The 27,807-nt window shown below is 45.1% G+C and overlaps 1 pseudogene; it reads right to left on the reverse strand.

Moving 5' to 3' along the window:
• Nucleotides 1-17,471: 17,471 nt before the first annotated feature.
• Nucleotides 17,472-20,423, reverse strand: LOC101006155 (annotated as a pseudogene).
• Nucleotides 20,424-27,807: the final 7,384 nt, after the last annotated feature.

Here is a 27,807-nt window from a genome sequence, read left to right on the forward strand (position 1 = left end):
CTGGGTCACAATGCGTGCTTTATCATTGGAGAGAGTCAGAGACCCAGGCCAATGGACAAATGCACTTAACCCCTCAAAACTGCTGTCTTTACTGCGTGAGGTTATTTTCCTCCACCAGAGACTCTATCTCAGTAGCAGAAAGTCATTCATGAACAAAGACCCGGGACCAAGCCAACTCATATTACTAGCGGGAAACAGCCGCGCCAGCAGCTCACGCCTGCATCCTCCTCTCCCGCTGTCTCACTGGACCCTGCAGTTAGTTATCTGGGACTTCAGCAGAGCAGAGCAGAGCCTCATCTTACAGAGGTCAAGTGTCCCGCTGCTGCAGGGCCTTCAACCCGGGTGGGACGTGGCCAGGTGAGGAGAGGGAGGGATGTGGGCACATAGCCCACTACTCTTTCCCAGACATCCGCCATCTGGGGCCAGTGGGTCACACGAGCCTCTCAGCCCACAACACAGCAGCCATGTCTCATGCTCCCTCACCATGCGAGTCCACCCACCCCAGATGCTCCCTCCAGCCCAAAGCGTTCACAGCACCAACATGACTCAGCTTCAGCGGGAGGCAGAGATTCGGGGCAAACACAGGGATGTGTTCATGGCATGACCCAAGCCACCTGTCCATCACCTGTGCCCACTGTCCGTTTATCAACAGCTCCATATTCACCCATTCATTGCCTACCTACAAAACATAGCTGGCCTACTTCTTTTGCCAGTTGGCAGTGCTCAGCTTTGTCAGTAGAGGGCATTAGAGAAACATTATAGGAGGAAGGGGCTTTCCATCCTGGTTCCAGGGGGCCCTCTTGCCAGGCTCCTGCAGCCGGCAATCCCCAGTGGCCAGGAGCTCCCTTCCAGACCCCCACCTTGGGTTCAGACCTTTGGCAAGATGCCTCCTGGTGAACACCTTCCCCCTGATACTAGAGGGGAGATTTCTAGCAAGTTCTGAAGGGCGGATTTCCAGAAAGTCCTCCCACACAGTACCAGAGCAGCTTCTCTGCCATTCAGGGAGCCATGACCATGTCTGATGAGGTCTTTCTAACTAGGTCTGGATCTCAGGTTGGGAAATAGGAGCCCTTTCTTGGGAAGTGTATCTCAGCCCATGGGGGACTGGCCACTCCTTATATATGTTATTTCTTTAATCTTGAGTCTACTTCTAACTAGCCAATCCTTCAGGACTCCAGTCCCGTTATGTTCATAATTCTTTTTGTTGTTGTTGTTGTTTTCTGTTTTGAGATGGAGTCTCGCTTTGTTACCCAGACTGGAGTGCAGTGGCACGATCTTGGCTCACTGAAGCCTCCACCTCCTGGGTTCCAGTGACTCTCCTGCCTCAGCCTCCCACTGGGATTACAGGCACACGTCACCTTGCCTGGCTAATTTTTTTTTTTTTTTTTTTGTATTTTTAGTAGAGACGGGGTTTCACCATGTTGGCCAGGCTGGTCTCAAACTCCTGACCTCTGGTGATCTACCCGCCTCAGCCTCCCAAAGTGCTGGGATTACAGGCATGAGCCACCATGCCCGGACTAATTCTTTATATTAAACTTTCCCTGTTCAAATTTCCCTGTTGGGCCCTGGCTGATGCACTAAGTGACTCGCTTTTTCCCTCTGAAAAGCAGTGTGGGTTTCCTAGATTCCAAGAAGGGAGACCAAGTCTTTGACAGAGGCAGAAATCATGCCACACTAGGGATAACTGGCTGGAATCGAGGGCAGCTGGAGGACATTCTAGCAGATGTGAGCCACTGCCTTCAAGTTCCAGGGAAGCTGGCTTTGGAAACAGACTTGGCCTTGTTCTGTTGGATTCAGAAGTCAGATAGAGAGAGAGCCAGGAGGCCAAAGCTATGGGGGAGGGGCCAGATTCCAACTCCACATACGTGAGGCCCTTCTCATCATTCTAGCTGTTTGAGCATGAAACACATGGCTTCAGCCAGGCCTGAGTCTGCTCCAGCACACATGCCTGAGGAGAGAGGTACAGGCTGGACAATTGCCTTCAGAGGATGATATGGAGGGTTTGGGGTACGATGAAGAGGATTTCTAAGAATCAATTATGCTGAGAAATTTTAACAAATAAAATAAGGCAGAGCATTACAATGATAAAACAGTAAGAAAATGCTAAATAGTAACAGTAGACATATCTAACCTAATATCTTGGTGTCCATGTCATTCTAATAATGACATGTATTTGGCCAATGGATTAATAAAGTTGTTATTAAAAGTTTCTCTCCAGTTTTTGCTATCTTGGTATAATATATCTAGCAGGATAAAAATAATCTATCAATAATCACATGGTTATTATGCTGGTGCTCAAAATATACTGAACTGTATGAGTGAAATAATATTTTCAACTAAGGTAAGTATAGTATTGCCAGAATTTATATATTATATAGATCTACAATTTAATTTTCAATTTGTTCATAAAATCTCATTTGCTGTTTTTTATCTTAGGAACCCAAGGGCTGTTTAACTTAGACATTTATGATGTACTAAAGTTATTGTAAGGCTATTTAAATAGTTAAGCATTAAGTGCACATGAATTTACAGTTCTATAAATGTCCTCTTGAACTATGTAAGATACAGCACTCCTAGAAACCCAGCTGAGAAACCCAAACCCAGTTTCACACTGCCAAATAATTCATTTTCAATCAGGAAGCAATGTTTCTATCTTCACAGATTTAAGTTCATGAGCTTGACCAGGACACAGAAAGAGTCTGATTAGTCAATCTGGTCACTTAGCAAATATCTATTCCTTGTCTGAGGCCAGGCACTCTGAATACAGCCATGAGAAAGACAAACACAGCCCCTGCCCTCATGGGGTGAAAACTTGATTATTCATCTCATAAGTGCGACACAGGCTGGAAGCTAACAGGGGTAACGGGAGCTAAGGCTGGGGTGGGGGAGGGCACGTCAGGCACAGCTGCCATGGAGAAAGAACATGTCCTTAAGAACATGAGCCCTAAAGGCTGGAGTGAAGGAGGCGAGGGGGATGTCTGCGGGGCGTGGGGTCCTTGCAGGTGGAGGAAACCTCACGTCTCACCGTGTGAGAACACAGCCCTTCAGACCTGGCAGCCAGAGGCCAGGCAGGGTGGCAGGGACAGGAATGCAGTGCAGATGCACTTTACTCTTTACTTCCATTTATCTTTATCCTATGCATCTTTTTTTTTTTTTTTTTTTTTTTTTTTTTTTTTTTTTTGACACGGAGTCTCGCTCTGTCACCCAGGCTGGAGTGCAGTGGCTGGATGTCAGCTCACTGCAAGCTCCGCCTCCTGGGTTTACACCATTCTCCTGCCTCAGCCTCCCGAGTAGCTGGGACTACAGGCTCCCGCCACCTCGCCCGGCTAGTTTTTTGTATTTTTTAGTAGAGACGGGGTTTCACCGTGTTAGCCAGGATGGTCTCGATCTCCTGACCTCGTGATCCACCTGTCTCGGCCTCCCAAAGTGCTGGGATTACAGGCTTGAGCCACCGCGCCCAGTATCCTATGCATCTTTATTCCTTATCTGAGCACCCATCAAAGTATGCGTGTGTGTGTGTGCACTCGCGTGTGTGTGTGTGTTTATTGGGTCTAGATGTAAGAAGTCCTCCTTACAACTGACACGAGTCAAAAACTGTGAAAAATATGGCTTTCTCCTGAGTGAACTGGGAAACTATCGAAGGTTTTTGAGCCACAATGCTGACCAGACTGCATTTTAAAAGTTCTACCCTGGGGCCGCGTGCGGTGACTCACACCCGGAATCCCACCATTTTGGGAGGCCAGGCAGGGAGATCACCTGAGGTCAGGAGTTCAAGACCAGCCTGGCCAACATGGTGAAACCCCGTCTCTACCAAAAAAAAAAAAAAAAAAAAATGAAAATTAGCCAGGTGTGGTGGTAGGCACCTGTAATCTCAGCTACTCAGGTGGCTGAGGCAGGAGAATTGCTTGAACCTGGGAGGCAGAAGTTGCAGTGAGCCAAAATCATGCCACTGAACTGAAGCCTGGGCAACAGAGCAAGACTATTTCTCAAAAAAAAAAAAAAAAAATGTTCTACCCTGGTGGCAGAGAAGAGAAGGGACTGACGGGGAGTGAGACTGGAAGCCAGGGAAGCGGCTGCAGTGGAGAGAGCTGGTGCTGTCCCGCATCTGGGTGTGCCAGTGAGGGTGAAGAAGTGGATAAGTGTGAAAACTATTCAGGAAAGAGAAACACCAGGATGTGGCAGTGAATTGAATATGCGAAGTGAGGTGACGGGAGGAGACCGCAGTCCGACTCCTAGGAAGCTGGCCTGACAATGGCTTGTACACTGGGGTCACTTTCTACGAAAGGGCATTGTGGGCGGGAAACAGGTTTGGGAAATGCCAAGTGTGAAGTCCTGCAAGCTGTCAATCTGGAGATGTTGAGCAAGTCGTTGGATACGTAGTCTGGAGCTTGGAGAGATGGACAGGATTGGAATGAGGTTTACCCAGCAGGTAATTCCCGAGCCGTACCCTTTGCCAGATGCTGCACCTTATGTTCTAGACCTCCATTAGTAAATGAACACATGCTAACACTGCCACCTGGAACCTAGAGCAGCTGCCATTTAAATGGATCGGAGGCACAGGGATGGACACTTACCTAGGGTGAGTGTTTGCAGTATATTGAAATGGGCTGCTACACCCATGATTGAAATATGAGAATACTCAGTAGAAGGAGACTGAGACATGGAAAAGCCAGCAGCATGTTCCATCCTAAGAGCCAAGGAAACAAAGCATTGCCAAGAGGTCGATGCAAATATCAAATTGAAATGGCAGATGTCGCTCATGTGATGGAGGTACTAACATTTTTCTCTCCTACTTCCCAGATATGCTCTGAGAATGAATAAGGGAAGAAATATTAAAGCCCTAGAAATTTCAGGATAGAAATTACATATAAAATAGTTTTCGTTATCTTTATTATCGTCATTAAAACAGTAATGTCAAAGGTCAATGCCAGAAACCACAACTGTAAAAAGTTAAAGTGCCACCATCCATGATGACTTTTCTTTCAGAGATTAGAAACAGAACAGGGGGCTATATGAAAAAATAAAACATGATGAAATTGTAAAAAGAGAAAACAGAAAAATAAATCAGATTCATATTTCCTGACATTCCCAGTAAACGGTAGTTATTTATTTGTTGATGTGTTTATTTATTTACTATTCACCATATGAAGATGCGTAGAATACAGTTAGTGCTTTTCTGATATTGAATAGTCTCACAAATCAAAGAACTTCCACTCTCTTGATGGCTAAGTCTTATGAACACATAGAAGCTATCAGAGATCTCACGCCAGTGAAATTAACTCAGAGCTTTGACTCCTGAGATGCTGCATTGCCAGACAGAATCCTACATCTTTAGGATGAAACCTAAGCAGTATAATCCCGTGAGATGAGGTAGAAATGTAAAGTGTAATGATTGTCATTGTGGTTATTAATGATCTCTGTGATAATTGGAGGACACTCAGGACAGATGGCAGCTAACTGCAATACGGGACCCTGGATTGCATCCTGCAGCAGAAAAAAGGACATTAATAGAAAACCAACTAAGGTCTGTACTTTAGTTAATATTGGACTAATGTTAATTTCCTGATTTTGACTATTGTAATACAAATGTGTCAGATGCTAACATTAGGGGAAGCTGGATGAAGCGTATTCCGAACAGGAATTCTCTCTGCTTTACCTCACATCCATGACATGAGTCTAAGTCTTCAAAATATTTTGATGCTTCAATTGGCGTTGGCTTTTTCTTCAAGTTTTTTTGCACCTCCGCATAGCAAATCACCTCATTTGAACCCACTATACTAGAAGAAGCCTGGACTCCACACTCCAGCTTGTAACAACAAGTGAAACAGCGTCACTGGCTCCTAAAAATCATGCATCTATCTTTTTACATTTTATTGTTTTCAATTTACTGCCTATTACTCCAAGAAATATTTTTGTATATTTGTTTTTAAAATATCTATGTCAAAATACTCTCTGCACTTAGTCACTTTCTTTGTACCAATCTGCAAATGGTCCAGTTTAGTGTATAAACCATCTCAACTGAGGAAGATTTTGTCAGTGCTCATACCCACACATGTAACACCCATCTCCCTGTGCTACTAATTGGCCTGGCAAAAACATGTTATTGAAACAACGCATGCGTGCAAAACACTGAAATTGCCTCTTTTTGTGGTGGTATCATAAACAATGAAATCTGACTGTATCATCAGGAAACACTTGTTCTCCTGTCTCAACTCAGGTTATTATTTGTAAATGCACTAAATGTTGTAAATGGAAGAGTTTGCCAAAATCAGCAAAGTCCATTTAAAGAATAATAATTAAAAAAAAAAAAAAAAAAAAGCCTGGATATTTGGCTCTGAAAACCTTCTCTGGCCAGATCCTTAAGTCTTTTTTTCCTGCTCAGGACTTGCATGAAAACCACAAGGGGACCTGTACTGAAGCCTGTGGGCTGGGTATCCCAGTGGCAGCGGCACCAGACGGACCAGCAGAGACCCTCGGCAACAGGGAAGCCCCTTTATCTAACCTCTTCTAATGTAAACGCATTTCGTCAGTGCATAATGCACTTTGACGTCTCACTTAGATACAGAAAAATGAATTCCATGGAGGGAAGCATTATCTAGAACAACCTTGATTTAACAAGAATGATTTCATTGAGCAAGCATTGACCCATCCATCTGAAGAACAATGTGCTCAAAGAAACCACTAATCAAGGACTGCTCCCGTGAAAACACTAACGAAGTAAGAAAGCAGCCTGCTGGTTTGGGACTGGGAGACTGCAGAGCGCTAAGAACACGCTGCCTGCCAAGAGGCCGTGCCTCACATTCGAATCCCAGCAGTGCTGCCAGAGGTGGCATTGATGGATCCGCATGTCCAAGCCAGAACTGAAGACACCTCTGGGGAGGATAGCAAGTGACTTGCATGCCGGAACATGTGGTTTTCTTTGCACGGCTTTCCACCTCTGCATTCTCCATTTTCTACTTAGGAGAAAGTGTGCATGCTACATGTTTTACAGGGCGTATGGGATGGCCTAATCCTGTCCAGTCACCAAAAACATGTAGTTTATTTTTCCCTGCAAGACTGTCTTGAACAGCATGGCATCCGTCCCTGCTCAGGCGAAGCACTGAAGAATGAAGCTAGGGGGAGCAAGGAGGCACCAGTGAAGCAAGTGTTGCAAACTGCACGATGGAATTCTGCTTAAGCAGAATGGAGAAGCCATTAAAGCTAATAATTCATGCTGGGATCCCTGAAGGGATTCATTTAGTTCTGTTAGCTACATAAAGCTAGTCCCTCCAGAGCACAAATGTGCAGCATTTGTTTAAAACAGTATCAGTGAAACTAGATGGTCAGAAATGGAAAAATAGGGCACTGACGTCCTTGTATCCCCGCCCAGACACCCAGACTGGCCGCGTCAGGACGAACGAGGCTATCTGGCCTCCTTGCCTCAGACTTGGGTGCAGACAGCCCGGAAGGTCCCAGGTGGCACTGGGGCAGCAGGTGGGGGGACATCGGCACGCCCTGGAAGGTGGCCCTCACCTCCTAGCGGTGGAGGGGAGCTCTTTGTCACTTCCTCAGCCACCCTCAAGATGCAGAAATGAGCCAACAGAACAGAAAGCAGCACAGACAGCCCAGGGAGAGCTCCCTTCTGTCCAGACACAGGCAGGGCACAAACAGGGAATACCTGGTGTCTCCCCATCGCTTTCCTTTTGCTCAGATTAAAGAAGAAAACTGGAAACCACCGTTATCTAGGACGTAGCAGCTCTGCTAGCAGTCAGCCAGGGCCACATGTGGACAGCATCAGAGTGGTCAGGAGCATGAGATTTGGGGACAGAGAAGGGCATTGGGACAGGGGCTGCATCCATGCATTTGCTTCAATTCCCTCTCCTGCCAGAATCAGAGAATCAGAGCTGGTTTTCTGTTGTTGTTTTCTGGGTTTTTTGTTTTGTTTTGTTTTGTTTTAATGGAGATGGGATCTTGAGCTTCCAGCACCTTCTTTTTTAATGTACATATCGCCCTCAGTGCCCACCAGCTAAAATTACATTGAATGGAATGGGACTCAAGACCAGCACCCTTGTGTTAGAGGAGGGACCCCTCCATGAGTCCTGTCTCTCGAACCCCAAATCTGACCCATGAACTGGTCCTGTAACTCTACCTTCTACATAGCACCGATGGCAGCCAGCATTTGCCAGTTCCATCACTGTGCCCTGGGCTGACCACCCCGCTCCTCTCTCACCTGGGTGCTACACGGGCTTCCTAATTGGTGTCCCTGGGTCCTTCCTTGCACCCTTCATCCTAGTCTCCAAACGGCAGCCAAAGCAATGCTGTTAAAATATGTGTCTGATCACACCAGCCCACTGCTCAGAACTCTCCAAGAGTTACGAGCCAAGCAAAGTCTTACGCGGGTGATGAGGCCCTGTGTAACTGGATCCTGTTATTTCTCTGACCTCTCTGGCTATTCTTCTTGCTCACACTACCCCAGCCATTCTGTCCTTGTAACTCCTTGAACTTTCCAGACACGGTCCCACCACAGGCCCTTTGCACCTGCTGTTCCTTCTGCCTATAAGGCTTACTTTTTAGGCTGATTTCTCATCTCTTTCCAGTCTTTACTCAAACATGCATCCCATGCCCCCCCCCTTCCCTTTTCCTGGCTTTATTTCATTTATTTATTTATTTTGAGACAGAATCTTACTCTGTCACCCAGGCTGCAGTGCAGTGGCATGATCTAGGCTCACTGCAACCTCTGTCCTGGGTTTGTTTTACTTCATAGTCCCTGTCACCATGTAACAAGCTATTGATTCCACTTATTTACCTTGCTTACTATCTGTTTCCCTCAACCAGGATTTGAGAATAACAAAGACAGGGATCTTTTTGCTTATTTTGTTCCATGATGTATTCTCAGAGCCCAGAACAGTGTCTGGTGTACAGTTAGTGCTCAGCAAATCACTGTTATATTCACCGGTGGGATAAATAAATATTGAATGAATTGCACCAATCAGGCAGGATACAAGAGCACTGAAGAGCAGGCAAGAGATGCTGAGAACCCGCTGGTTCTGCAGGACAAGGCATTTCTCCATCTATTGATTAAGAGTGGGCAGAAGAGGCCAGGCATGGTGGCTCACGCCTGTAGTCCCAGCACTTTGGGAGTCCAAGGTGGACGGATCACTTGAGGTCAGGAGTTCGAGACCCGCCTGACCAACATGGTGAAACCTTGTCTCTACCAAATATACAAAATTAGTCGGGTTTAGTGGTGTGCACCTGTAATCCCAGCTACTCAGGAGGCTGAGGCAGGAGCATCACTTGAATCCAGGAGGCAGAGGTTACAGTGAGCTGAGATCATGCCATTGTACTCCAGCCTGGGCAACAAGAGTGAAATTCCACTCAAAAAAAAAAAGAGTAGGCAGAAGCATCCTCCAGCACAGCACTTCTCATCCAGCAGGCTGCCCAGTAGAGGGTCCTGAGATCACTGCAATGGGCTGTGACCACCAACAGAAAGAAAACTTTAAAAGAAATAGCCAGCCAGGGTGGCATGTGCCTGTAGTCCCAGCTGCTTGGGAGGCTGAGGTGGGAAGGATTACTTGAGCCCAGGAGTTCTGTACTGTAGGGCACGGTGCCCATCGGGTGACACCCATCAGGTGTCTGCACTAAGTTCAGCATCAAGAGCAGGGGACCCACTGGGCTGCCTAAGAAGGAATGAACCAGCCTGCTTTGGAAACAGAGCAGCTGAAACTCCTGTGCCAATCAGTGGTGGGATCACACCTGTGAAGAGCCACTCCTGCCTGGGCAACACAGACCTTGTCTCTTGGAAAATTAAAAACTTAAAAGTTAAAAAAGAAAAGAAAAGAAATACATAAATTAATTAAATAAAAATAAAATTTTAAAAAATTTAGGCCGGGCGCGGTGGCTCAAGCCTGTAATCCCGGCACTTTGGGAGGCCGAGACGGGCGGATCACGAGGTCAGGAGATCGATACCATCCTGGCTAACACGGTGAAACCCCGTCTCTACTAAAAAATACAAAAAACTAGCCGGGCGTGGTGGCGCCACCTGTAGTCCCAGCTACTCGGGAGGCTGAGGCGGGAGAATGGCGTGAACCCGGGAGGCGGAGCTTGCAGTGAGCTGAGATCGGGCTACTGCACTCCAGCCTGGGTGACAGAGCGAGACTCTGTCTCAAAGAAAACATAAACAGAACCAAAGACAAGAACCACATGATTATCTCAATAGATGCAGAAAAGGCTTTTGACAAAATTCAACAGCCCTTCATGCTAAAAACGCTCAATAAATTCGGTATTGATGGAACATACCTCAAAATAATAAGAGCTATATATGACAAACCCACAGCCAATATCATACTGAATGGGCAAAAACTGGAAAAATTCCCTTTGAAAACTGGCACAAGACAGGGATGCCCTCTCTCACCACTCCTATTCAACATAGTGTTGGAAGTTCTGGCCAGGGCAATCAGGCAAGAGAAAGAAATCAAGGGTATTCAGTTAGGAAAAGAAGAAGTCAAATTGTCCCTCTTTGCAGATGACATGATTGTATATTTAGAAAACCCCATTGTCTCAGCCCAAAATCTCCTTAAGCTGATAAGCAACTTCAGCAAAGTCTCAGGATACAAAATTAATGTGCAAAAATCACAAGCATTCTTATACACCAGTAACAGACAAACACAGAGCCAAATCAGGAATGAACTTCCATTCACAATTGCTTCAAAGAGAATAAAATACCTAGGAATCCAACTTACAAGGGATGTAAAAGACCTCTTCAAGGAGAACTACAAACCACTGCTCAGTGAAATAAAAGAGGACACAAACAAATGGAAGAACATACCATGCTCATGGATAGGAAGACTCAATATCGTGAAAATGGCCATACTGCCCAAGGTAATTTATAGATTCAATGCCATCCCCATCAAGCTACCAATGAGTTTCTTCACAGAATTGGAAAAACTGCTTTAAAGTTCATATGGAACCAAAAGAGCCCGTGATCTCAAGACAATCCTAAGTCAAAAAGAACAAAGCTGAGGCATCACGCTACCTGACTTCAAACTATACTCGCTACAGTAACTAAAAATAGCATGGTAATTGCAAATTAAAACAGAGATATAGACCAATGGAACAGAACCGAAGTCCTCAGAAATAATACCACATCTACAACCATCTGATCTTTGACAAACCTGAGAGAAACAAGAAATGGGGAAAGGATTCCCTATTTAATAAATGGTGCTGGGAAATTGGCTAGCCATAAGTAGAAAGCTGAAACTGATCCTTCTTACCTTTTTATAATGAAAATTAATTCAAGATGGATTAGGAGACTTAAATGTTAGACCTAATAATTCATAAAAACCCTCGAGGAAACCTAGGTAGGTACCATTCAGGACATAGGCATGGGCAAAGACTTCATGTCTAAAACACCAAAAAAGCAACGCAGCAAAAGCCAAAATTGACAAATGGGATCTAATAAACTAAAGAGCTCTTTCTGCACAGCAAAAGAAACTACCATCAGAGTGAACAGGCAACCTACAGAATGGAGAAAATTTTGCAATCTACTCATCTGCTGACAAAGGGCTAATATCCAGAACCTACAAAGAACTCAAACAACTTACAAGGAAAAACAAACAACCCCATCAAAAGTGGGCAAAGGATATGAACAGACACTTCAAAAGACATTCATACAGCCAACAGACACATGAAAAATGCTCATCATCACTGGCCATCAGGAAATGCAAATCAAAAACCATTAATGAGATTCCATCCTCACACCAGTTAGAATGGCAATCATTAAAAAGTCAGGTAAACAGGTGCTGGAGAGGATGTGGAGAAATAGGAACATCTCTTTTACACTGTTGGTGGGATTGTAAACTAATTCAACCATTATGGAAAACAGTACGGCCATTCCTCAAGGATCTAGACCCGATGTACCATATGACCCAGCCATCCCATTACTGGGTATATACCCAAATAATTATAAATCATGCTGCTATAAAGCACATGCACACGTATGTTTATTGCGCACTATTCACAATAGCAAAGACCCGAATCAACTCCAAATGTCCATCAGTGACAGACTACCAGAAAAAATGTGGCACATATATGTACCTTTCATGGAATACTATTATGCAGCCATAAAAGGATGAGTTTGTAACCTTTGTAGGGACATGGATGCAGCTGGAAACCATCATTCTAGCAAACTATCACAAGAACAGAAAACCAAACACTGTATTACGTTCTCACTCATAGGTGGAACTGAACAATGAGATCACTTGGACTCGAAGGGGAACATCACACACCGGGCCTATCATGGGGAGGGGAGGGGGGAGGGATTACATTGGGAGTTATACCCTGATGTAAACATCATTGATGGGTGCTGACGAGTTGATGGGTGCAGCACACCAACATGGCACAAGTATACATATGTAACAAACCTGCACGTTATGCACATGTACCCTAGAACTTAAAGTATAATAATAATAATAATAATAATAAAAAGAAAACAAAAAAAAATTTAAGGAAATCAAATTTTAAAAATTAGAGTAAATCATATATAGTAAGAATAAGTATTATTTCAAGAAATTTCTGTTTCCAATCCACACACACATATAGGTGTTAGATTGTTGCAGTGTAAAGTGTATTGCTTATTGTAGTTCTCAGTCAAAAAGGTTTGGAGGCTGGGTGTGGTGGTTCGTGCCTCCAATCCAAGCACTTTAGGAGGCCTAAGCGGGAGGATTGCTTGAAGCCAGGAGTTCAAGGCCAGCCTAGGGAACATAATGAGACCCCATTTCTAAAAAATAAATTTTTTAAATTAACCAGGCATGATGTGTGTGCTGTAGTCTCAGCTACTTGGGAGGCTGAGGCAGGAGGATTGCTTGAGCCCAGGAGGTTGAGGCTATATTGAGCCATGATTGCACCACTGCACTCCAGCTTAAGCGACAGAGTGAGAACCTGTCTCCAAAAAAAAAAAAAAAAAGTTCTTTATTCCCTGTGACCAAAAGACTTTAGGAGTTTAAAGTATTTTCTGGTTTGAGTCATGATTACAACTGTTGTTATTGTATGCAACTAATGAAAACAACATAAATGTTATAAATACTGATTTAAAAATTGTGTTACTAAATGCAAGGAAGAAATTTTTATTGGAAATGTATCACTTGTGTGATGAATGTTCTCTCTTTCTCTCTCTCTCTCTCTTTTTTTTTTTTTTTTTTTTTTTTTTTGAGTTGGGATCTCATGCTGTCACTCAAGCTGGAATGCAGTAGTGTGATCATGGTTCATTGTAGAGGTCCTGGGCTCAAGGGATCCTCCTGCCTCAGTCTTCCCAGTGGCTGGGACTACAGGTCTATGTCACCACACTCACTCTATTTTTTATAGAGATGGAGTCTTGCTGTGTTGCTCAGGCTGATCTCAAACTCCTGGGCTTAAGTGATCCTCCCAAAGTGCTGGGATTACAGGTGTGAGCTACTGCGTCCAGTTTGAATTTTCTCATTTTAAAATGTAACAGGATAAATATACCACTGCCAGAATGCAACGCAGCCCGGAATTAATTCTTTTCCTACTTTTTGTGCTTTGTAGCTATAACTTGTGGAAAACTTCATCACAAAATTAAGCTGATGTGAATGGAAACGGTTTGTTATAGAAATGTCCGTCAATTCTCCCAATTCTTTCCTCATTTTATTCCCCAGATCATCCAGGTCTTCACAGGACTCCCCCCAGAATGATGCCTCCTTTGACAACAGTTGGAGATGTCAGAGTTGAGATCATTACTCAGCACTGGATGCAGTGGTGCGTGTCTGTGGTCCCAGCTACTGAGGAGGCAGAGACAGGAGTCTTGCTTGAGCCCAGGAGGTTGAGGCTGCAATGAACTTTAGTCTGCACCACTGCACTCCAGCCCAGGTGACAGAGCAAGACACTGTTTCTAAAAAATAATAATAATAATAATAATAATTTAAGTTTGGAAAATCTGTTATAGCTAATACCCCTGGAGTAGCTGAAATACTCCCATTTTAACGGTTTTGTAGAGAGAGATCTTCCACGGCCTTTTTGGATCTCCCATTGTGTGTGCTCACGTGTGGTGAGCTTGTGTTCAACATTTCCCCAGCGCTCTGCTCATTTTTCTTATTTTTTTCTTTCTGTTCTTCAAGCTGCATAATTTCTACCTATCCTATATATCTACCTTCAAAGTTTGCTGATTCTTTTTATTTGAACGACTCAACATGTTCAAATAACATGTTCCTGTTGAGCATTTCTAGCGATCTTTAAATTTTTGTCATTGTGCTTTTCAACTCCAAAATTTCCATCTGGCTCTTTTTTGTAACTCCTCTCTTTAGTGACAATCTCTCTCTATGTCATTGCTATCAAACCCTTTTAAAATTATTTACATGTGGTTTCCTTAGTCCTCTAAACACATTTACCATCCTACTTTGAGTATGTACCTGCTTGGTCCAACATCTGAGCCCCTCAAAGGCAGTTTCTATCGCCCGTTGCTTTTCCTGGGTATCAGTCATGCTTTGCTTCTTTGTAAGCCCAATTTTTTTGTTGAAAACTGGACATTAAATAGTACCTTGTAGTAACTCGGGATACTGACATCCCATTTGGTGGCTTGATTTTCTTTTTTTTTTTTTTTTTTTTTTTTTTTTTTGTCATTTTGGTTGTTTACTTGATTCGTGACGTGGCTGGGCTGAATCTGTGAAGTTTTATTTTCCTTACAATGCGATGTCCCGGCTCAGATATTTTCCCCTTGAGTATGTCTTTTACCCCGGCATCCTGGGGTTCACCCTGGGTCTGCATAAATCACTTATTGGTCAAAGACTGTGCCTAAGCTGCTTAGCCAATTAGCTTTTCACCTTTAGCACTGTGTCTGTGTGTGGCTGCAGACTGCTTTCACTGCGCAGAGAGTTCACGATTTCGCCCTGCCTTTAGCCAGGGTCTGGTAGCTCAGAGTTTCTCTTTCCTGAAGAGGTATAGCCTTGGGTGTGTGCACAGTCTTCCAAATGACCAGGAACCAGTATGATTTTATTTTTAGACCTGGCTTCCTAGGAGTCAGCCTTGGGTCAGAGTAACTGTTGTTTAGCCAGTGTGTGGTCAGAGGCTGCGTCAAGTCCCTGGAGCCAGAAAGGCTAAAGGCCCCTTAATGATGGGTCTTCTATTGCTAGACCCGGAAGCTCCTTCCTACCAATGAGCTGGAGGGGGGCAATCGAGCCCCTGTATTCTTCGTCCTGGGCAAAACACTCGCCCTGCTACTGGAGTCTGTGTGACGAGGGAAGCCCCAGTCCTCCAGGCTGAGCCCAACAGGTAGCATTTCCACAGCACAAGGCTGGGGAAGATGGGAGATGCACATGGCCCGCCCCCACTGGTGTGAAGCTGGAGCTGGGACTGGGAGCTGAGGGTAGAGGGAGCCCCCACCACACAGAGCTGATGAAAAGGCTGTGGGGATACAAGCCCTGGCTCAAATGCCATAGATTCCTGCTATTTTGATTGAGATTTCATAGGTTTTCTTGAATGACGGTTTTCCCTTTGCTGTTTGCCCTTAGAACAATTACCACAGGCTTTAAATGGTTGTTGATTTACGTTTTACCTTTTAATTAATTTTCTCCAGTTCAGTGGTTGCTCTGCTGAGGAAGGGGGCTGCCTTTCTAGAAGTCCTGTCCTCTGGGCCTTTTGTACAATCCACGTCAAGGTCTTACTGTGTGAAAGTGGCTTTCTGTGTGGAACTCAAGCCTAAAGTGCCAGGGCCAGCCTGCTACCTTTCAGCGGGCACCTGTTCAGTGGGGCACCCCCAAACCCAAATCTCCTGGGCCTGATGCAAAGAGGAGCCAGAGGAGAATGAGGAGGAATGGGGCACAGAGCTCTCGCTCAGGGGTGGTAGGGCCCAGTGGTCGAGAATTCAGTCCCAGACAATAAATATTTACGGATGGAGTTCCCCACTTCGGACCGGATGTACTGCCTGTTCTTCCACCAGACATGAGGCCCAAGCAGGTGGAGTTTTGTTTCTTCTGTCCTGTGCTGTATCCCCAGAGCCTGGAACAGAGCCTGGTACACAGTAGGGCACCTGCTGACCGGGTGCAGTTCATGGCCCCCACCTCTAGCTACCTGTGATTGGAGATAAGACAGTAATGAGGCCAGAATTCTTCAAGAATCCTTTGAGCTTCCTAATCCACAGCTGTGCAGCCTGTGCTGCGTTATTTACCGTAGCCCCAGGAGGGCTCCCACCCGACTCTGTGGCAAGTTGGACGGAGAAGCAGAGTTGCGGTCACATGTCAAGCCATAGCACTGGCAGAGCTCCTCGAGAAAGCTGCGTCCTCCGCCACAATGCACTCCTGCCTTAGTGCCTCGTGTGTAAGAGGAGAGGCAGGCAGAGGAGGTGCTTCTGCCTCCATCCCAGGAGTTGGGCTTGAACTGCATGGGTCCACTTAGCTGTGGATTTTCTTTCACCTCTGCCACCCCTGAGACAACAAAGCCGACCCCCCCTCTTCCTCCTCCTTCTTGGCCTACTCCATGTGAAGATGAAGAGGATGAACACTTTTGTGATGATCCACTTCACGAACAGTAAACGTGTTTTTCCTTCCTTGTGATTTTCTTAATGCCATTTTCTTTTCTCAGGCGTACTTTAAGAAAACAGTACATCACACACATACAAAATATGTGTTAATAGACTGTGTTATCAGTAAGGCATCTGGATGACAGCAAGCTATTAATAGGGGAATCAAAAATTATACTCAGAGTTTCAACTGTGCAGGGATCAGTGCCTCTACCTCCACATTGTTCAAGAGTCACCTGTGTGTCCACTTTATTTTTTAATGTTTATTTTTATGTCAATAGCTTTTGGGGAACAGGTGGTTTTGTGTTACATGGATAAATTCTTTAGTGGTGATTTGTAAGATTTCGGTGCACCTGTCACCTGAGCAGTGTCCCTTACCCCCCTCCAATCCTTCCTTCCAAGATCCCAGAGCCCATTATATCATTCTTATGCCTTTTCATCCTCATAGTTTAGCTCCCACTTGTAAGTGAGAACAGATGATATTCTGTCTTCCACTCCTGAGTTACTTCACTTAGGATAACGGCCTCCAGTTCCATCCAAGTTAGTGCAAAAGACATTATTTCATTCCTTTTGATGGCTGAGTAGTATTCCATGGTGTATATACCACATTTTCTTTATCCACTCGTTGGCTGAAGGGCACTCAGGTTGGTTGCATATCTTTGCAATTGCAAATTGTATATTTACTTTATTTTTATTTTTTAAATTTCATTTCCATATTCCAGAAAACCTACTTGAATACACTTTGAAACAAGAGTCCAACAAAATAGAACAGACTTCAAATGTTGAATATACAAACTATTATAGTTCAAATCTGAACACTGGTACTTTCCCTCATAAACTTCAACTAAAACAAAAAACAAAGTAAGAAAAGAAAGAAAGGAAGAAGGAAGGGAGGGAGGGAAGGAGGGAGGGAGGAAAGAAAAGAAGAAAAGGAAAAGAAAAGAAGGAAAGAAGGAAGGAAGGAAGGAGAAGGAAAGAAGAAAGAAAGGAAAGGAAAGGAAAGAAAGGAAAGGAAAGGAAGGAAAGAAAGCTCACTCCAGGTATTAGAGCTACCTGACAAAAATTCATGCTGATCTTGAACTTCCAAGTGACACTAGAACTGAAACTGATACGTCTGCACAAATGCCAGGGCTAAGTGAGTGACACAGACATGTTACAGGAAAAGGCCAGGGCCAACTGTTAAGTTGTCCACAATTAAGAAACTGACAGACTTAAACTACCATATAAAATCTTACATGTAAACTCTATAACAATACTGTGTTAGGTACAAGATTTTTAAAATTTTCATTTAATAAAAAAACTTTATACAAACAAGCCATTGGCTTATTTCAAGAAAGAAAACCGAAAATTAGTCTAAGGCCTTTGTTTTAAATCAGCTTAAGCTATGTGTGTGTGTGTGTGTGTGTGTATATATATATATATATATCACACTAGACCTTTTTTTGCTATCCTCTTTCTGAAGTTTTTGGATCCATTCTTCAATTCACATTCTAAAATACGTATATTAGGACAGTGTTCACATAGCACCAGTTGAGTACTGTGCGAACACAGTAATAATTGCTGGTACGCATATAAAATGCATCAAAAATTGCCATATGTAACAATGAGACCACTGGTCCCAACCCCTCCCCACTGAAACCGAAAACTATATAACCTCTTACAGAATGTTAGTGTTCATCGTCTTAGTGTGACTCGCTATCTTAGTGAGCTGCTTGGTTCCTTTCAATCCTTTTTTTTAGCGATGGCTTCAGTTGTTTTCCTACTGGAAGAGCAGTTTTCCGTCAGCATCTCAATAAATAGTTTATTTCCCACTGAAACATGGGATAGGTAATTTATTTCCAGTAAGTTTGCTTGTTTTCTTACATGCATTAAAAATGGTTTAAAGCCTTCTTTGACTTTTCTTGATGACTTCCCTTGCCAATGTTTATGTCAGTACTGCCACTAACAGCCCGAAGTCCATGGTGGAGCTCCTGTTTTATTTCTCACATGTCACTAGTCCTTCTGTTTTCATAGTTACAGGAAGGGCAGTAGCTGAAGGCGCACTGACCACCACCACGTGGGTCACTGTCTTATTTCCATCTGCCAGTTTTTCTTCTACCAACAGCAAAGTTTCCACATCACATTCTTGCTTTTATGCCACTGCTTCTGATTTAACCTCCGGTCCCTTTATGACTACACTGGTAACTTGAGGAGGAGTCTGTCCAGATGCCTGCTGAGTAGGCACTGACAGTCTCATTACAGGTGTACCATGGGCTATTGAAACAGGGGTAACTGCTCTCACAGCCAATGGGGCTCCAACAGTGTGAATGCCTCCTGATCCAATCAGATTTGACTTTGTCTGCAGTTGACACTGTGCAAGCTGTGTGGCTGGGATGGTAATAATTTTGGCAGGCTGCATGGTGATTTTGTCTCCGTTTTCAGCAGAAGCTGGCATCACAGCAGGGACTGCCTGAATGGCTGCCTTGGGAGAGGTGGCTGTTGTTGGACTCGTGCTGATTATTAATGGTGCACCTGCATTAAGTGACTGAACTGCCACAGCTGACATTTTCTGGCCCCAATGATGTCATTACAACAGGTACTTGCGTTGCCACACAAACGGTCCTTGGAGCTGCTGTTGCTGATACAGATGCAGTGATAGTAGGAGACCTGGATGAAGCATCGTGACCAGGGGAAGTGATATTCACAAATCTAGCCTCACCCTTCTCTGCTCTGGAGCAGTTTCTAGGGGATGAATTTCTTCCACCACGAACAGAGGATGCTGCTTTCAGGAGACTTTCTGCAGACAGAGACACTCGTTCTCATAATTTTTCATCCATAGCTCATGCTAAATCTTCATTACAGGTTTCACTTTTGTTATCGTCTATGACCACTATGTTTTGGGGCATATCCTTGAACTGATATACAAAGCCTCTGTCCTGCAACCTTTGCAAGAATTCTCCTTTGGTAGTAGTATCTCGAAGCTTGTCCCATGGTTTCATAGTTCATGTCTGGTTTATTCTTATGCTTTCCCCAAAGCTTAGAGATAGCTTTTGAATCCACCAGCTTGAATAGGCCTTTTTCTCTCTGAGGCATTTATTATACTGGGGACAAGTATTTTTATCTTGAAGTAGATCTAAAAGAAACTCCCACAAATAGGTTATGTTTCCTTTTCCTTCTCTCAGTTTCTTCGTTATACCTAACTCAGAAGACCACTGGAAACTGGTGATTGCTGGGTCTTTGGTTTACGGCCAACTTTTTTCTTTTTCATTGGTTCACAGCTATCTGGTGATGTAGGAATAGGAGAGGTATCCATTGGTTCAGACTCTTCAGTCGACGCCTCCACTGTAATGACATCTGGCCTCATAGCGGCATGAATAAATTCTGGAGTTGATACACAAGGAGGGACAAACACTTCCACAGGACTTCTCGAATCCCTCCAGCAGGTAGGAGGTTCCATATGAAGCAGGGCTTCGGCAGCTTCGATTGTCTTCTCTGTACCGTGTACATTACTGCTGTGAACAGATGCTTCCACCCCCGAGATGAGCAGATCCAGCTGGTTCGGGGTCCCTCACGCAGAGAGACGTTGCCATGTTTATCCCAGGGCTGGAGCTGCTGCTTCACACTGACTTGCACCGTGAGCAGCGACGGCAGGGGAGGAGGTGGACCTGCGGCCGGAGACACACGCTGTGTGGTCGGTCAACACACACTCACACACTGGCACACGCTCCAGTGCCCCAAAGGAAGCTGAGGCCGGCCCGCCTCCCGCTGCAGGGCTGAGAAACCCACCACCTAACGGCAGGGCCAGGGGGCACAGCTGGCAACGCCTACTTTATTTTTCAAAATCATCACTGGGGCCAGGAGCAGTGGTTCATGCCTGTAATCCCAACACTTTGGGAGGCCAAGGTGGGCAGATGACCTGAGGTCGGGAGTTCGAGACCACCCTGGCCAACACGGTGAAACCCCGTCTTTACCAAAAATACAAAAATTAGCTGGACGTGGTTGTGTATGCCTGTAATCTCAGCTACTCAGGAGACTGAGGCAGGAGAATCACTTCAACCGCAAGGCAGAGGTCGCAGTGAGCTGGGATCGTGCCACTGCATTCTGGCCTGGGCAATAGAGCAAGACCATCTAAAACAAGAAAAAACAATCAGGGAATACATTTTGTGCCATATGTATTGGGTGAATTGAGGAAAGGCTCCTTATGGGATAGTTCATTTATGCCTCACCACCACCTCCTAAGATAAGGAATAGCAGACCATTTTCCAGATGAAGAAATGAGGTTTAGAAAGAACGTAATTTTAAAGTCACATGACCAGCAGGTCGCAGACCCTGAATTGGAACCTGAGTATATCTGGCTTATGTTCTTCCTACTGCATATGCTATATCTTCCAGGAAGAAAAAAGCATTTACAATGTACTAAAAGGTCGTCATAGTTGGAAAGGACCTGATGGATAATCCAGGCAGAAGTCTCTTCCTTTTTGCATTAAACTGTATAAAGTCAATTACGTTAACTGAAAGAAGTTATCCCGTCGTGGATCCAAGATGACCCTGGTGGTGCTCGGAACTTGCTTTGCCCGGCAGCAGCTGTTCGCCAGTCCCATCCTTGGCCCCAAGCCCTCCGGTGATTGTCACATGGCCTCACACTTATCTCATGAGCTACACTTGTTACAGATTTTAATAATATAACATCTTTCTATGACGGATGTGCAAAAGCAGGCATCAGAAACCACTGACATTTATTATCACCATCTGTTACCATCACTAGGAAAGTTGGACGCTGTCGTTTTTAATTCAGATAAATCGGGTCTGAATGGCTGAATCCCCTTTGCTCAAAGCTCTGCTGAAGTGAAGCATGTATTAACTAGTGTTTCTAAATGACCATTGACCTGGCATTTTCCCAATCAAAGATGGTTGTTTGTTGTTTATTTTTAATTATGTCACATCTATGAAACACAGTTTGCCAAAAGCAAGCCGTTCAGCGACCTCTGAGCATTGAGTTCTGACCATAGAGGAGGGAGCTCTGTAACAATTGTGTGTGTTTTCCACGACCCCAGAGGACTGCCCTTCAGCTCTGCGGAGAAGGCTCCTCTGCGGCACAGGGGCCCACCAGCCTCGAGGCACAGGCGAGACCAGAGCACATCTACACTCAGGTCTGGTGCTCTGGCCAGAAGCAGAGGCTGCCAATCGTACTGAGCCATACTTAATTAAGTAATAGTTTTATGAGGTGGACGGCAATACCCCAGGGGCCAACTCAAGGCCACAGGATTTACTGAGCTCTAACTGCAAACTGACAGTCCCCAGCATGCACACAACAGAGCCTGTATTACGGGAAAGTTAGTGTTGCGAGAGAATTCCTTCCAGGGAAAGTGAGGTGCCCATTATTCATTTGCTGGTAGGTTCTCTGCTCCATGAGGCACCAGCACTTCCAACAGGAGCCTGGGTGGACACCCGCAGAAGATGTGCAGAATGAAAGATGGGGAGCAATGACCCGAAAGCGTGCTCGGGGCTTGCCTGGTCAAGAGAGACAGGAAGTAGTGGCTTGTAAAGAGGAAGCACCTTCACAAGCAATAACCACCAGCAGTGGGATTTCGGTGGGGGAACAACTGAGGACAAGACAGGTCAGACAGGGATGTGATAACTAACTATGGTTTCAAGAAGGAGAGGGAGCCAGAGCCAGTCACCTGTCCCCAAGTGTCACTGTAACTCCACTTCTCCATCAGCCAATCAGCGCCAGGAAGCGGGAATGAGTGATGCAGGCAGCCAAAGGGGCCACTCACCCCTGGATCTGTGTGTCTAGCTATTTAGCTGTGGGGAACGTAATTGAACGTGGATTTTAAGACACACAAAATACTCTGCCAAAAATCCAAAGAAACACACTCGTAGACTTACAAGTCTCCAGATTTTAGCCCATACGGGAGTCAGAAAGTTCATGAGAACCTGGAAGCATCTGCTTTTTTAGATTTTATGCTTCATCTTTTCTGACATCATCCTTGGGTAGCTGTCCCTGCAAGACCACTGGAAGAAAGACTGAACTTAAAGCAGTTGTTTCCTTGGAATACTTATAAAAATATGAAGGCTTTGTGTGTTCTTTTTAAAAATCTGTAACATTGCAACCTGATTCAAAGCAAACACGTAAAAAATCCACAAGGCTGATAGGTAAGAAAAAGACCTTAATGAGGGATCCTTAGAGATGCTCATGTATTGAAGCAGGTGGGTCAAGGCCGAGACCCTTCGAGGCCCTTGCAGGAACTGGTTAGTGCTGAGGATAGCGGTCATCCCTTCTAGCTTGCTCAGGGCAGTATCATTTTATCCTGCTGACCCGGGGTCATCATTAACACCATCCCCTTTCAGACTGAAGCCATCCTGTAACCAGAGAACTAGTTCAAACCAATTCAACCCTGTCAGTAACAAAATGTAATGAAATGTGGGCTGTTTTTCAGTGCAATAGACCCCCAGATTTCAAGTCATATAATCTGAGTGTGCCAGATGAACTGAGCAAACTCTATCCATGCTGACCGGAACATAAAAGCCAACCACAGGTGGAACCGAAATATTCAGACTGCAGAACAGAGAGCAAATTAAGAAGCAAGAGGTGCCATATTTTGTTGCAGTACAGACTTTGGAGCCAAGGGCCCACCATTGCCCCTCTGCATGACCCAGTTGGATCCCACCTCGCGGCATCTTCCTGTCTCCTCCATAGTTACCCTCTGCCTATAAAACCTGCCCCCAGACTCTGGCTGGGGGAGATGGACATGAGTGTCCTCTCCAGTCTCTTTGCCAGTCCATTCACAATAAAGCTTTTTCTTTTCTCAAAAGCCCATGCCATAGCGTTGGTGTCTATGTGTGTTGGGAAGCAAGCCCGTCACTCAACGACATCCCAGCTTGGACAACAAATTCTGCAGTCATCTGGAGCTGGGAATCAGACCTGGAGCCCTGACAGTTTCTCATCCTCCAGGTGAAGCCTCCAGCAACGTCCACCAACCTGGCGCCCTCGACTGGCCTTGGTTCCAAAGCAGGCAGTGGTGATTAACAGTCCGAGGCACACCTGAGGCCCGAAGCCATGTCAGCTCCTGTGCTGACCTGAGTAGCTGTGTCTGCCCCATGTGACAGTGGGGTCAGCCATGCAGCCTCCCTGGGGAGTATGGCATCATGGTGATGGGAGGAAGCACTCCCCGCTTTGTGACTTGAAGGTCAAGACAGTGCTCTTTCCCAGCCCAGCTAAGGAGTCCTCTTTAACCTTGTAACAGCCATCAGCCTACTTGGTTGTTACGGAAACACAAACCAAAGATCCCTCTTTCTCATTAGGATCCCATCACACTTCCGGCGTCTTAGGGAGAAACTTTGGGAATAGCCAGGCATCATGGTGGTGAGCACCTGCAGTCCCAGCTGACTCAGGAGGCTGAGGCAAGAGGATCGCTTGAGGCCAGGAGTCCTAGGCTGCAGTGAGCAATGATTGTGCCACTGCACTCCAGGCTGGGCAACAAAAAGAGACCCTGTGTCTAAAAAGTAAATAAATAACTAATTTAAATTCAAAAACAAACAAAGGAGTTTGTTGCTCTCTCGCATCATAGTCTAGATGAATGTTCTAGTTTGACAGGTGGTTCTGGGCCACGCAGTCATTCAGGGCCCCAGGCAGAGAGCATCTCTGCTATCTTTGGCCCATGACTTCCAGGGTAGCTGTGGCCATTGCCACCGTTGTCAGTATGGAAGAAGCAGAGAGGATGGGTGATGCACTCCCATTGCTTTATGGGCCCCAGTATGGAAATGGCCCACGTTATAGGAAGAATTTAGCTAAGTTGGCCCAAGTACTACAGAGAGGACTGGGAGAGGTTGTACCTGGCTGGTATCCAGATCCCAGGTAGAATTTATTTTTATGAATGAGGGGAAGAGTGGATGTTGGCTTACGACTAGCATTTTCCATCACAAAGGTGATACTTCCTTCCCCTTAGGCTGTTGCAACAAGTAGGTTAGATTAAATGTGCCCAGCACATACTGGTATTCAAGAAATGGGAACTCTTCCTCTTCCTATTTCTGACATGTTCTTGTCTGGTCTTCAGTCTGTAAATACCCTGCCTATGCTGGTCATTTCCAAAATTACATGACTAGCTCTAAATTCTCCCCCGAGCTCTCGCTCTAAATATCCACCTGACCTCTTGTCATACCCACGTGGATATGTAATAGACATATCAAATTTAGTATGTACATATGTTGAAATTTATCAAATCATGCATTTTAAATATGTGTAGTTTATTGTGTGTCAATTACACCTCAATGAAATGGTTTTGAAATAACGATATGGACACAAAGGAGCACTTGCTTTTCCCCCTGAAAGAGACCCTTCCCCAGTTGCCATCATTTCAGCAAATGGCACCACACAGCTGCCTGTTTCAAAACCTGAGATCTCCTCCTTGGGTCCTGTCCCCTCCTTACTCCCACATTCAACCCGTGGCAGTCCTATCTGTGTCGTGTCACCAGCCACCTGCTTCTCCCCACTCACTGGGGAGGTCCTGGCCAGGGCTACCAGCATCTGCTCAGTTCCTGCAACAGCCTGCCTGCTGGGACCCCGTCTCCACACTTGCAGCCCTCCAGTCCCATCTGTGTGTGTATGTGGTGAGATACAAACAATATCAAATGTACTGTCTTAGCCATTTTTAAGAGTACAGATCAGTGGCATGAAGCACATTCACTTGGTTGTCCAACCATCACCATCCTCCATCTCCAGGACTTTTTCATCTCCCCGGACTGAAACTCTGTCCCCATTAAACACCAGCTCGCCATTTCCTTCAGTCCAGCCCCTGGCCACCACCACTCCACTTACTTTCTCAATGAATTTGACTACTCTGGATACCTCATATGAGTGGGATCATACAGCATTTGTCCTTTGGTGTCTAGCATATTTCAGTGAGCATGACATTCATGCAAGTTGTGGTATGTGTCAGATGTCCCTTTTTTTGAAGACTAATATTCCATTGTGTGGCTACACCACATTTTGTTTACTCATTCATCTGTCAATGGACATGCGCTGTTTCCACCTCTAGGCTATCGTGAATAACACTGCTATAAACATGGCAGGTAAGTAGCTGTTCGAGCCCCTGCTTTCAGTTCTTTTGAGTATCCTGAGAAGTGGAATTGCTGGATCTTATGGTAGTTCTAGGCTTAATTTTTTGAGGAACCACCATAGAGTTTCCCAACCACAGCTGCCCCATGTTACATTCCTACTAACACTGCACAAGAGTCCCAGTTACTCTACACCCTCACCAGCACTTGCGGTTTTTTGTTTGTTTGTTTGTTTTATGGTAACCATCCTGATGGGTATGAAATGGGATCTCATTGTGGTTTTGCTGTGCATTTCCCTAATGATTGGTAATGTTGAGCATTTCTTCATATGTTTATTGGCCATCTGTATATCTTCTTGGAGAAATATCTATTCAAGTCCTTTGATCATTTTTCAATTGTTTTCTTGCTGAGTTTTAGGTTTATCCTTTAAAGCATAAATCAGATCTAGTCTTTTAGGTTTATCCTTTAAAGCATAAATCAGATCTAGTCATCTCCCACTTCACCTCCTTATCATGGCTTTCCACTGCATTTAAAATGCAATCCAGTCTCCTTCTCTGGTTACTAGCTACCTCCAAACAACCTCTCAGCACTTCCCTGCTGGCTCCCTGAGCAACCTCTAGGGCCTCCTTTCTCTTCAGAGGCACCAAGCTCTTTCCCAGCTCTCCCTCCCAGCCCTGACCATCACAGTGCAGAGAGGTCTTCCCTGACTGCCTGAGCTATCTGCCTTAGGAAAAGGCTTGGCATTATTCTCAGTGCATCATCTTATTTATCACAACCTTACAATCGTGGTTGCTCTTATCTTTTTGCTCTTTCACACCATCTCCCTCTTCACATAGCTCCTCAATGCAGGTGTCTTGCCTGGCTCACTCACGATACCTGATGTCTGCTCACAGCAGGCTGAAATAAGTATGCGTTAAATGAATGAATTAATCTTCTATTACTCTCCTGTCACTATCAGCACTACTTCTGCTCCTACCATTTCTACTATTTATTGAGAATCTCTGTGCGTCAGGCACTGTGCTGGGCAACTTCACATTCATTAATACCCTCCAAATCTCTGAAAATCAGGCATGTTGTCCAAACTGGGATTGTCATTTTCAATCTCTCAAAATCAGGCAAAATCTCTGAAAATGTGGAATAAGCGTGCCCACTCCATAGATATGTCTCAAGTTATTAAGAAACATGTCCAAGGTGGCAGAGTATAATAGCAGAAAAATTCAAATCTTTCCACCTTCAGAGCTCATAGCTTTTTTTGCGCAGAAGCTCAAAATTGGCTTTCTGCTGTTTCATGCAAACTGACTAAGCAGATAGCAGAGGTCACCTTTAAACTGTCCGTTGAGGAAAGCTTTGGAAATAAATGCTTACACCTATGAGGACAGTTTGCCACTCTGCCTCCCTGCGTCCCCCTCCCTTACTCAACTCATCTGACCCTCTTCCTCCTAGCTCAAGCCCTGCCTCCTCCTCCAAGAAGTCTACCCAGCCGTGGGTTCCTTCTCAGCCCACAGTGTTTCCTCCCTCCTTGGAGTCCCCTGAACCCACAAGCCAGAGCTGCCTGGCTTGTCTCAGCATGGTCCCAATCTGCTGACCAGCCACAGGGCTTAACCTCAGCCTTCTCACCGGACTACAGACCTGAAAAGAGAAGAAACCCCTCCACATAAAGCCAAGCAAAGACCAGAAAGCAGAAGGAAGGGAGACCAGATTTGCCTGGATGACCTCTCCAACAGACTTGCTGCGCTGGGATGAAACTTCCTCACTGGTCTGTGCACACAATGGAATGTTACTCCTCTTTAGGAAGGAATCGGTCAAAACTCCCGTGCTGATCAGTAGTGGGATTACACCCGTGAACAGCCACTGTGTTCCAGCTGGGGCAACATAGCAAGACCCTATCTCATAAAAAAGGAAGGGAATCCCATCACACATCTCAACATGAGTGAACCTTGAGGATGTTATGCAAAGTGGAATAAACCAGATACAAGAAGACAGATACTATATCAGTCCATTCCAGGTTCCTAGAGTGCACTGCACACTTAAAAATGGTTAAAAGGGTGAGGTTTATGGTATATATTTTACCACGCAAATAATATACGTGTGTGCATATATATATATGCATATATATATATATATATGTATATATACACGTCCTGAGTGGAGTAGGGCTCAGCTGGCAGAGGTGCACCGCCTCGCTTGGTTTCCACTCCTCTTGAAAGAAGAGGCGCTTGCATCTGCAGGTGTTCTTAGCTCAGCGCTGCATTGCACCCCCCGGCTGG

The sequence above is a fragment of the Papio anubis genome, chromosome 6, assembly GCF_008728515.1.
Source record: "Papio anubis isolate 15944 chromosome 6, Panubis1.0, whole genome shotgun sequence".
NCBI lineage: Eukaryota > Metazoa > Chordata > Mammalia > Primates > Cercopithecidae > Papio > Papio anubis.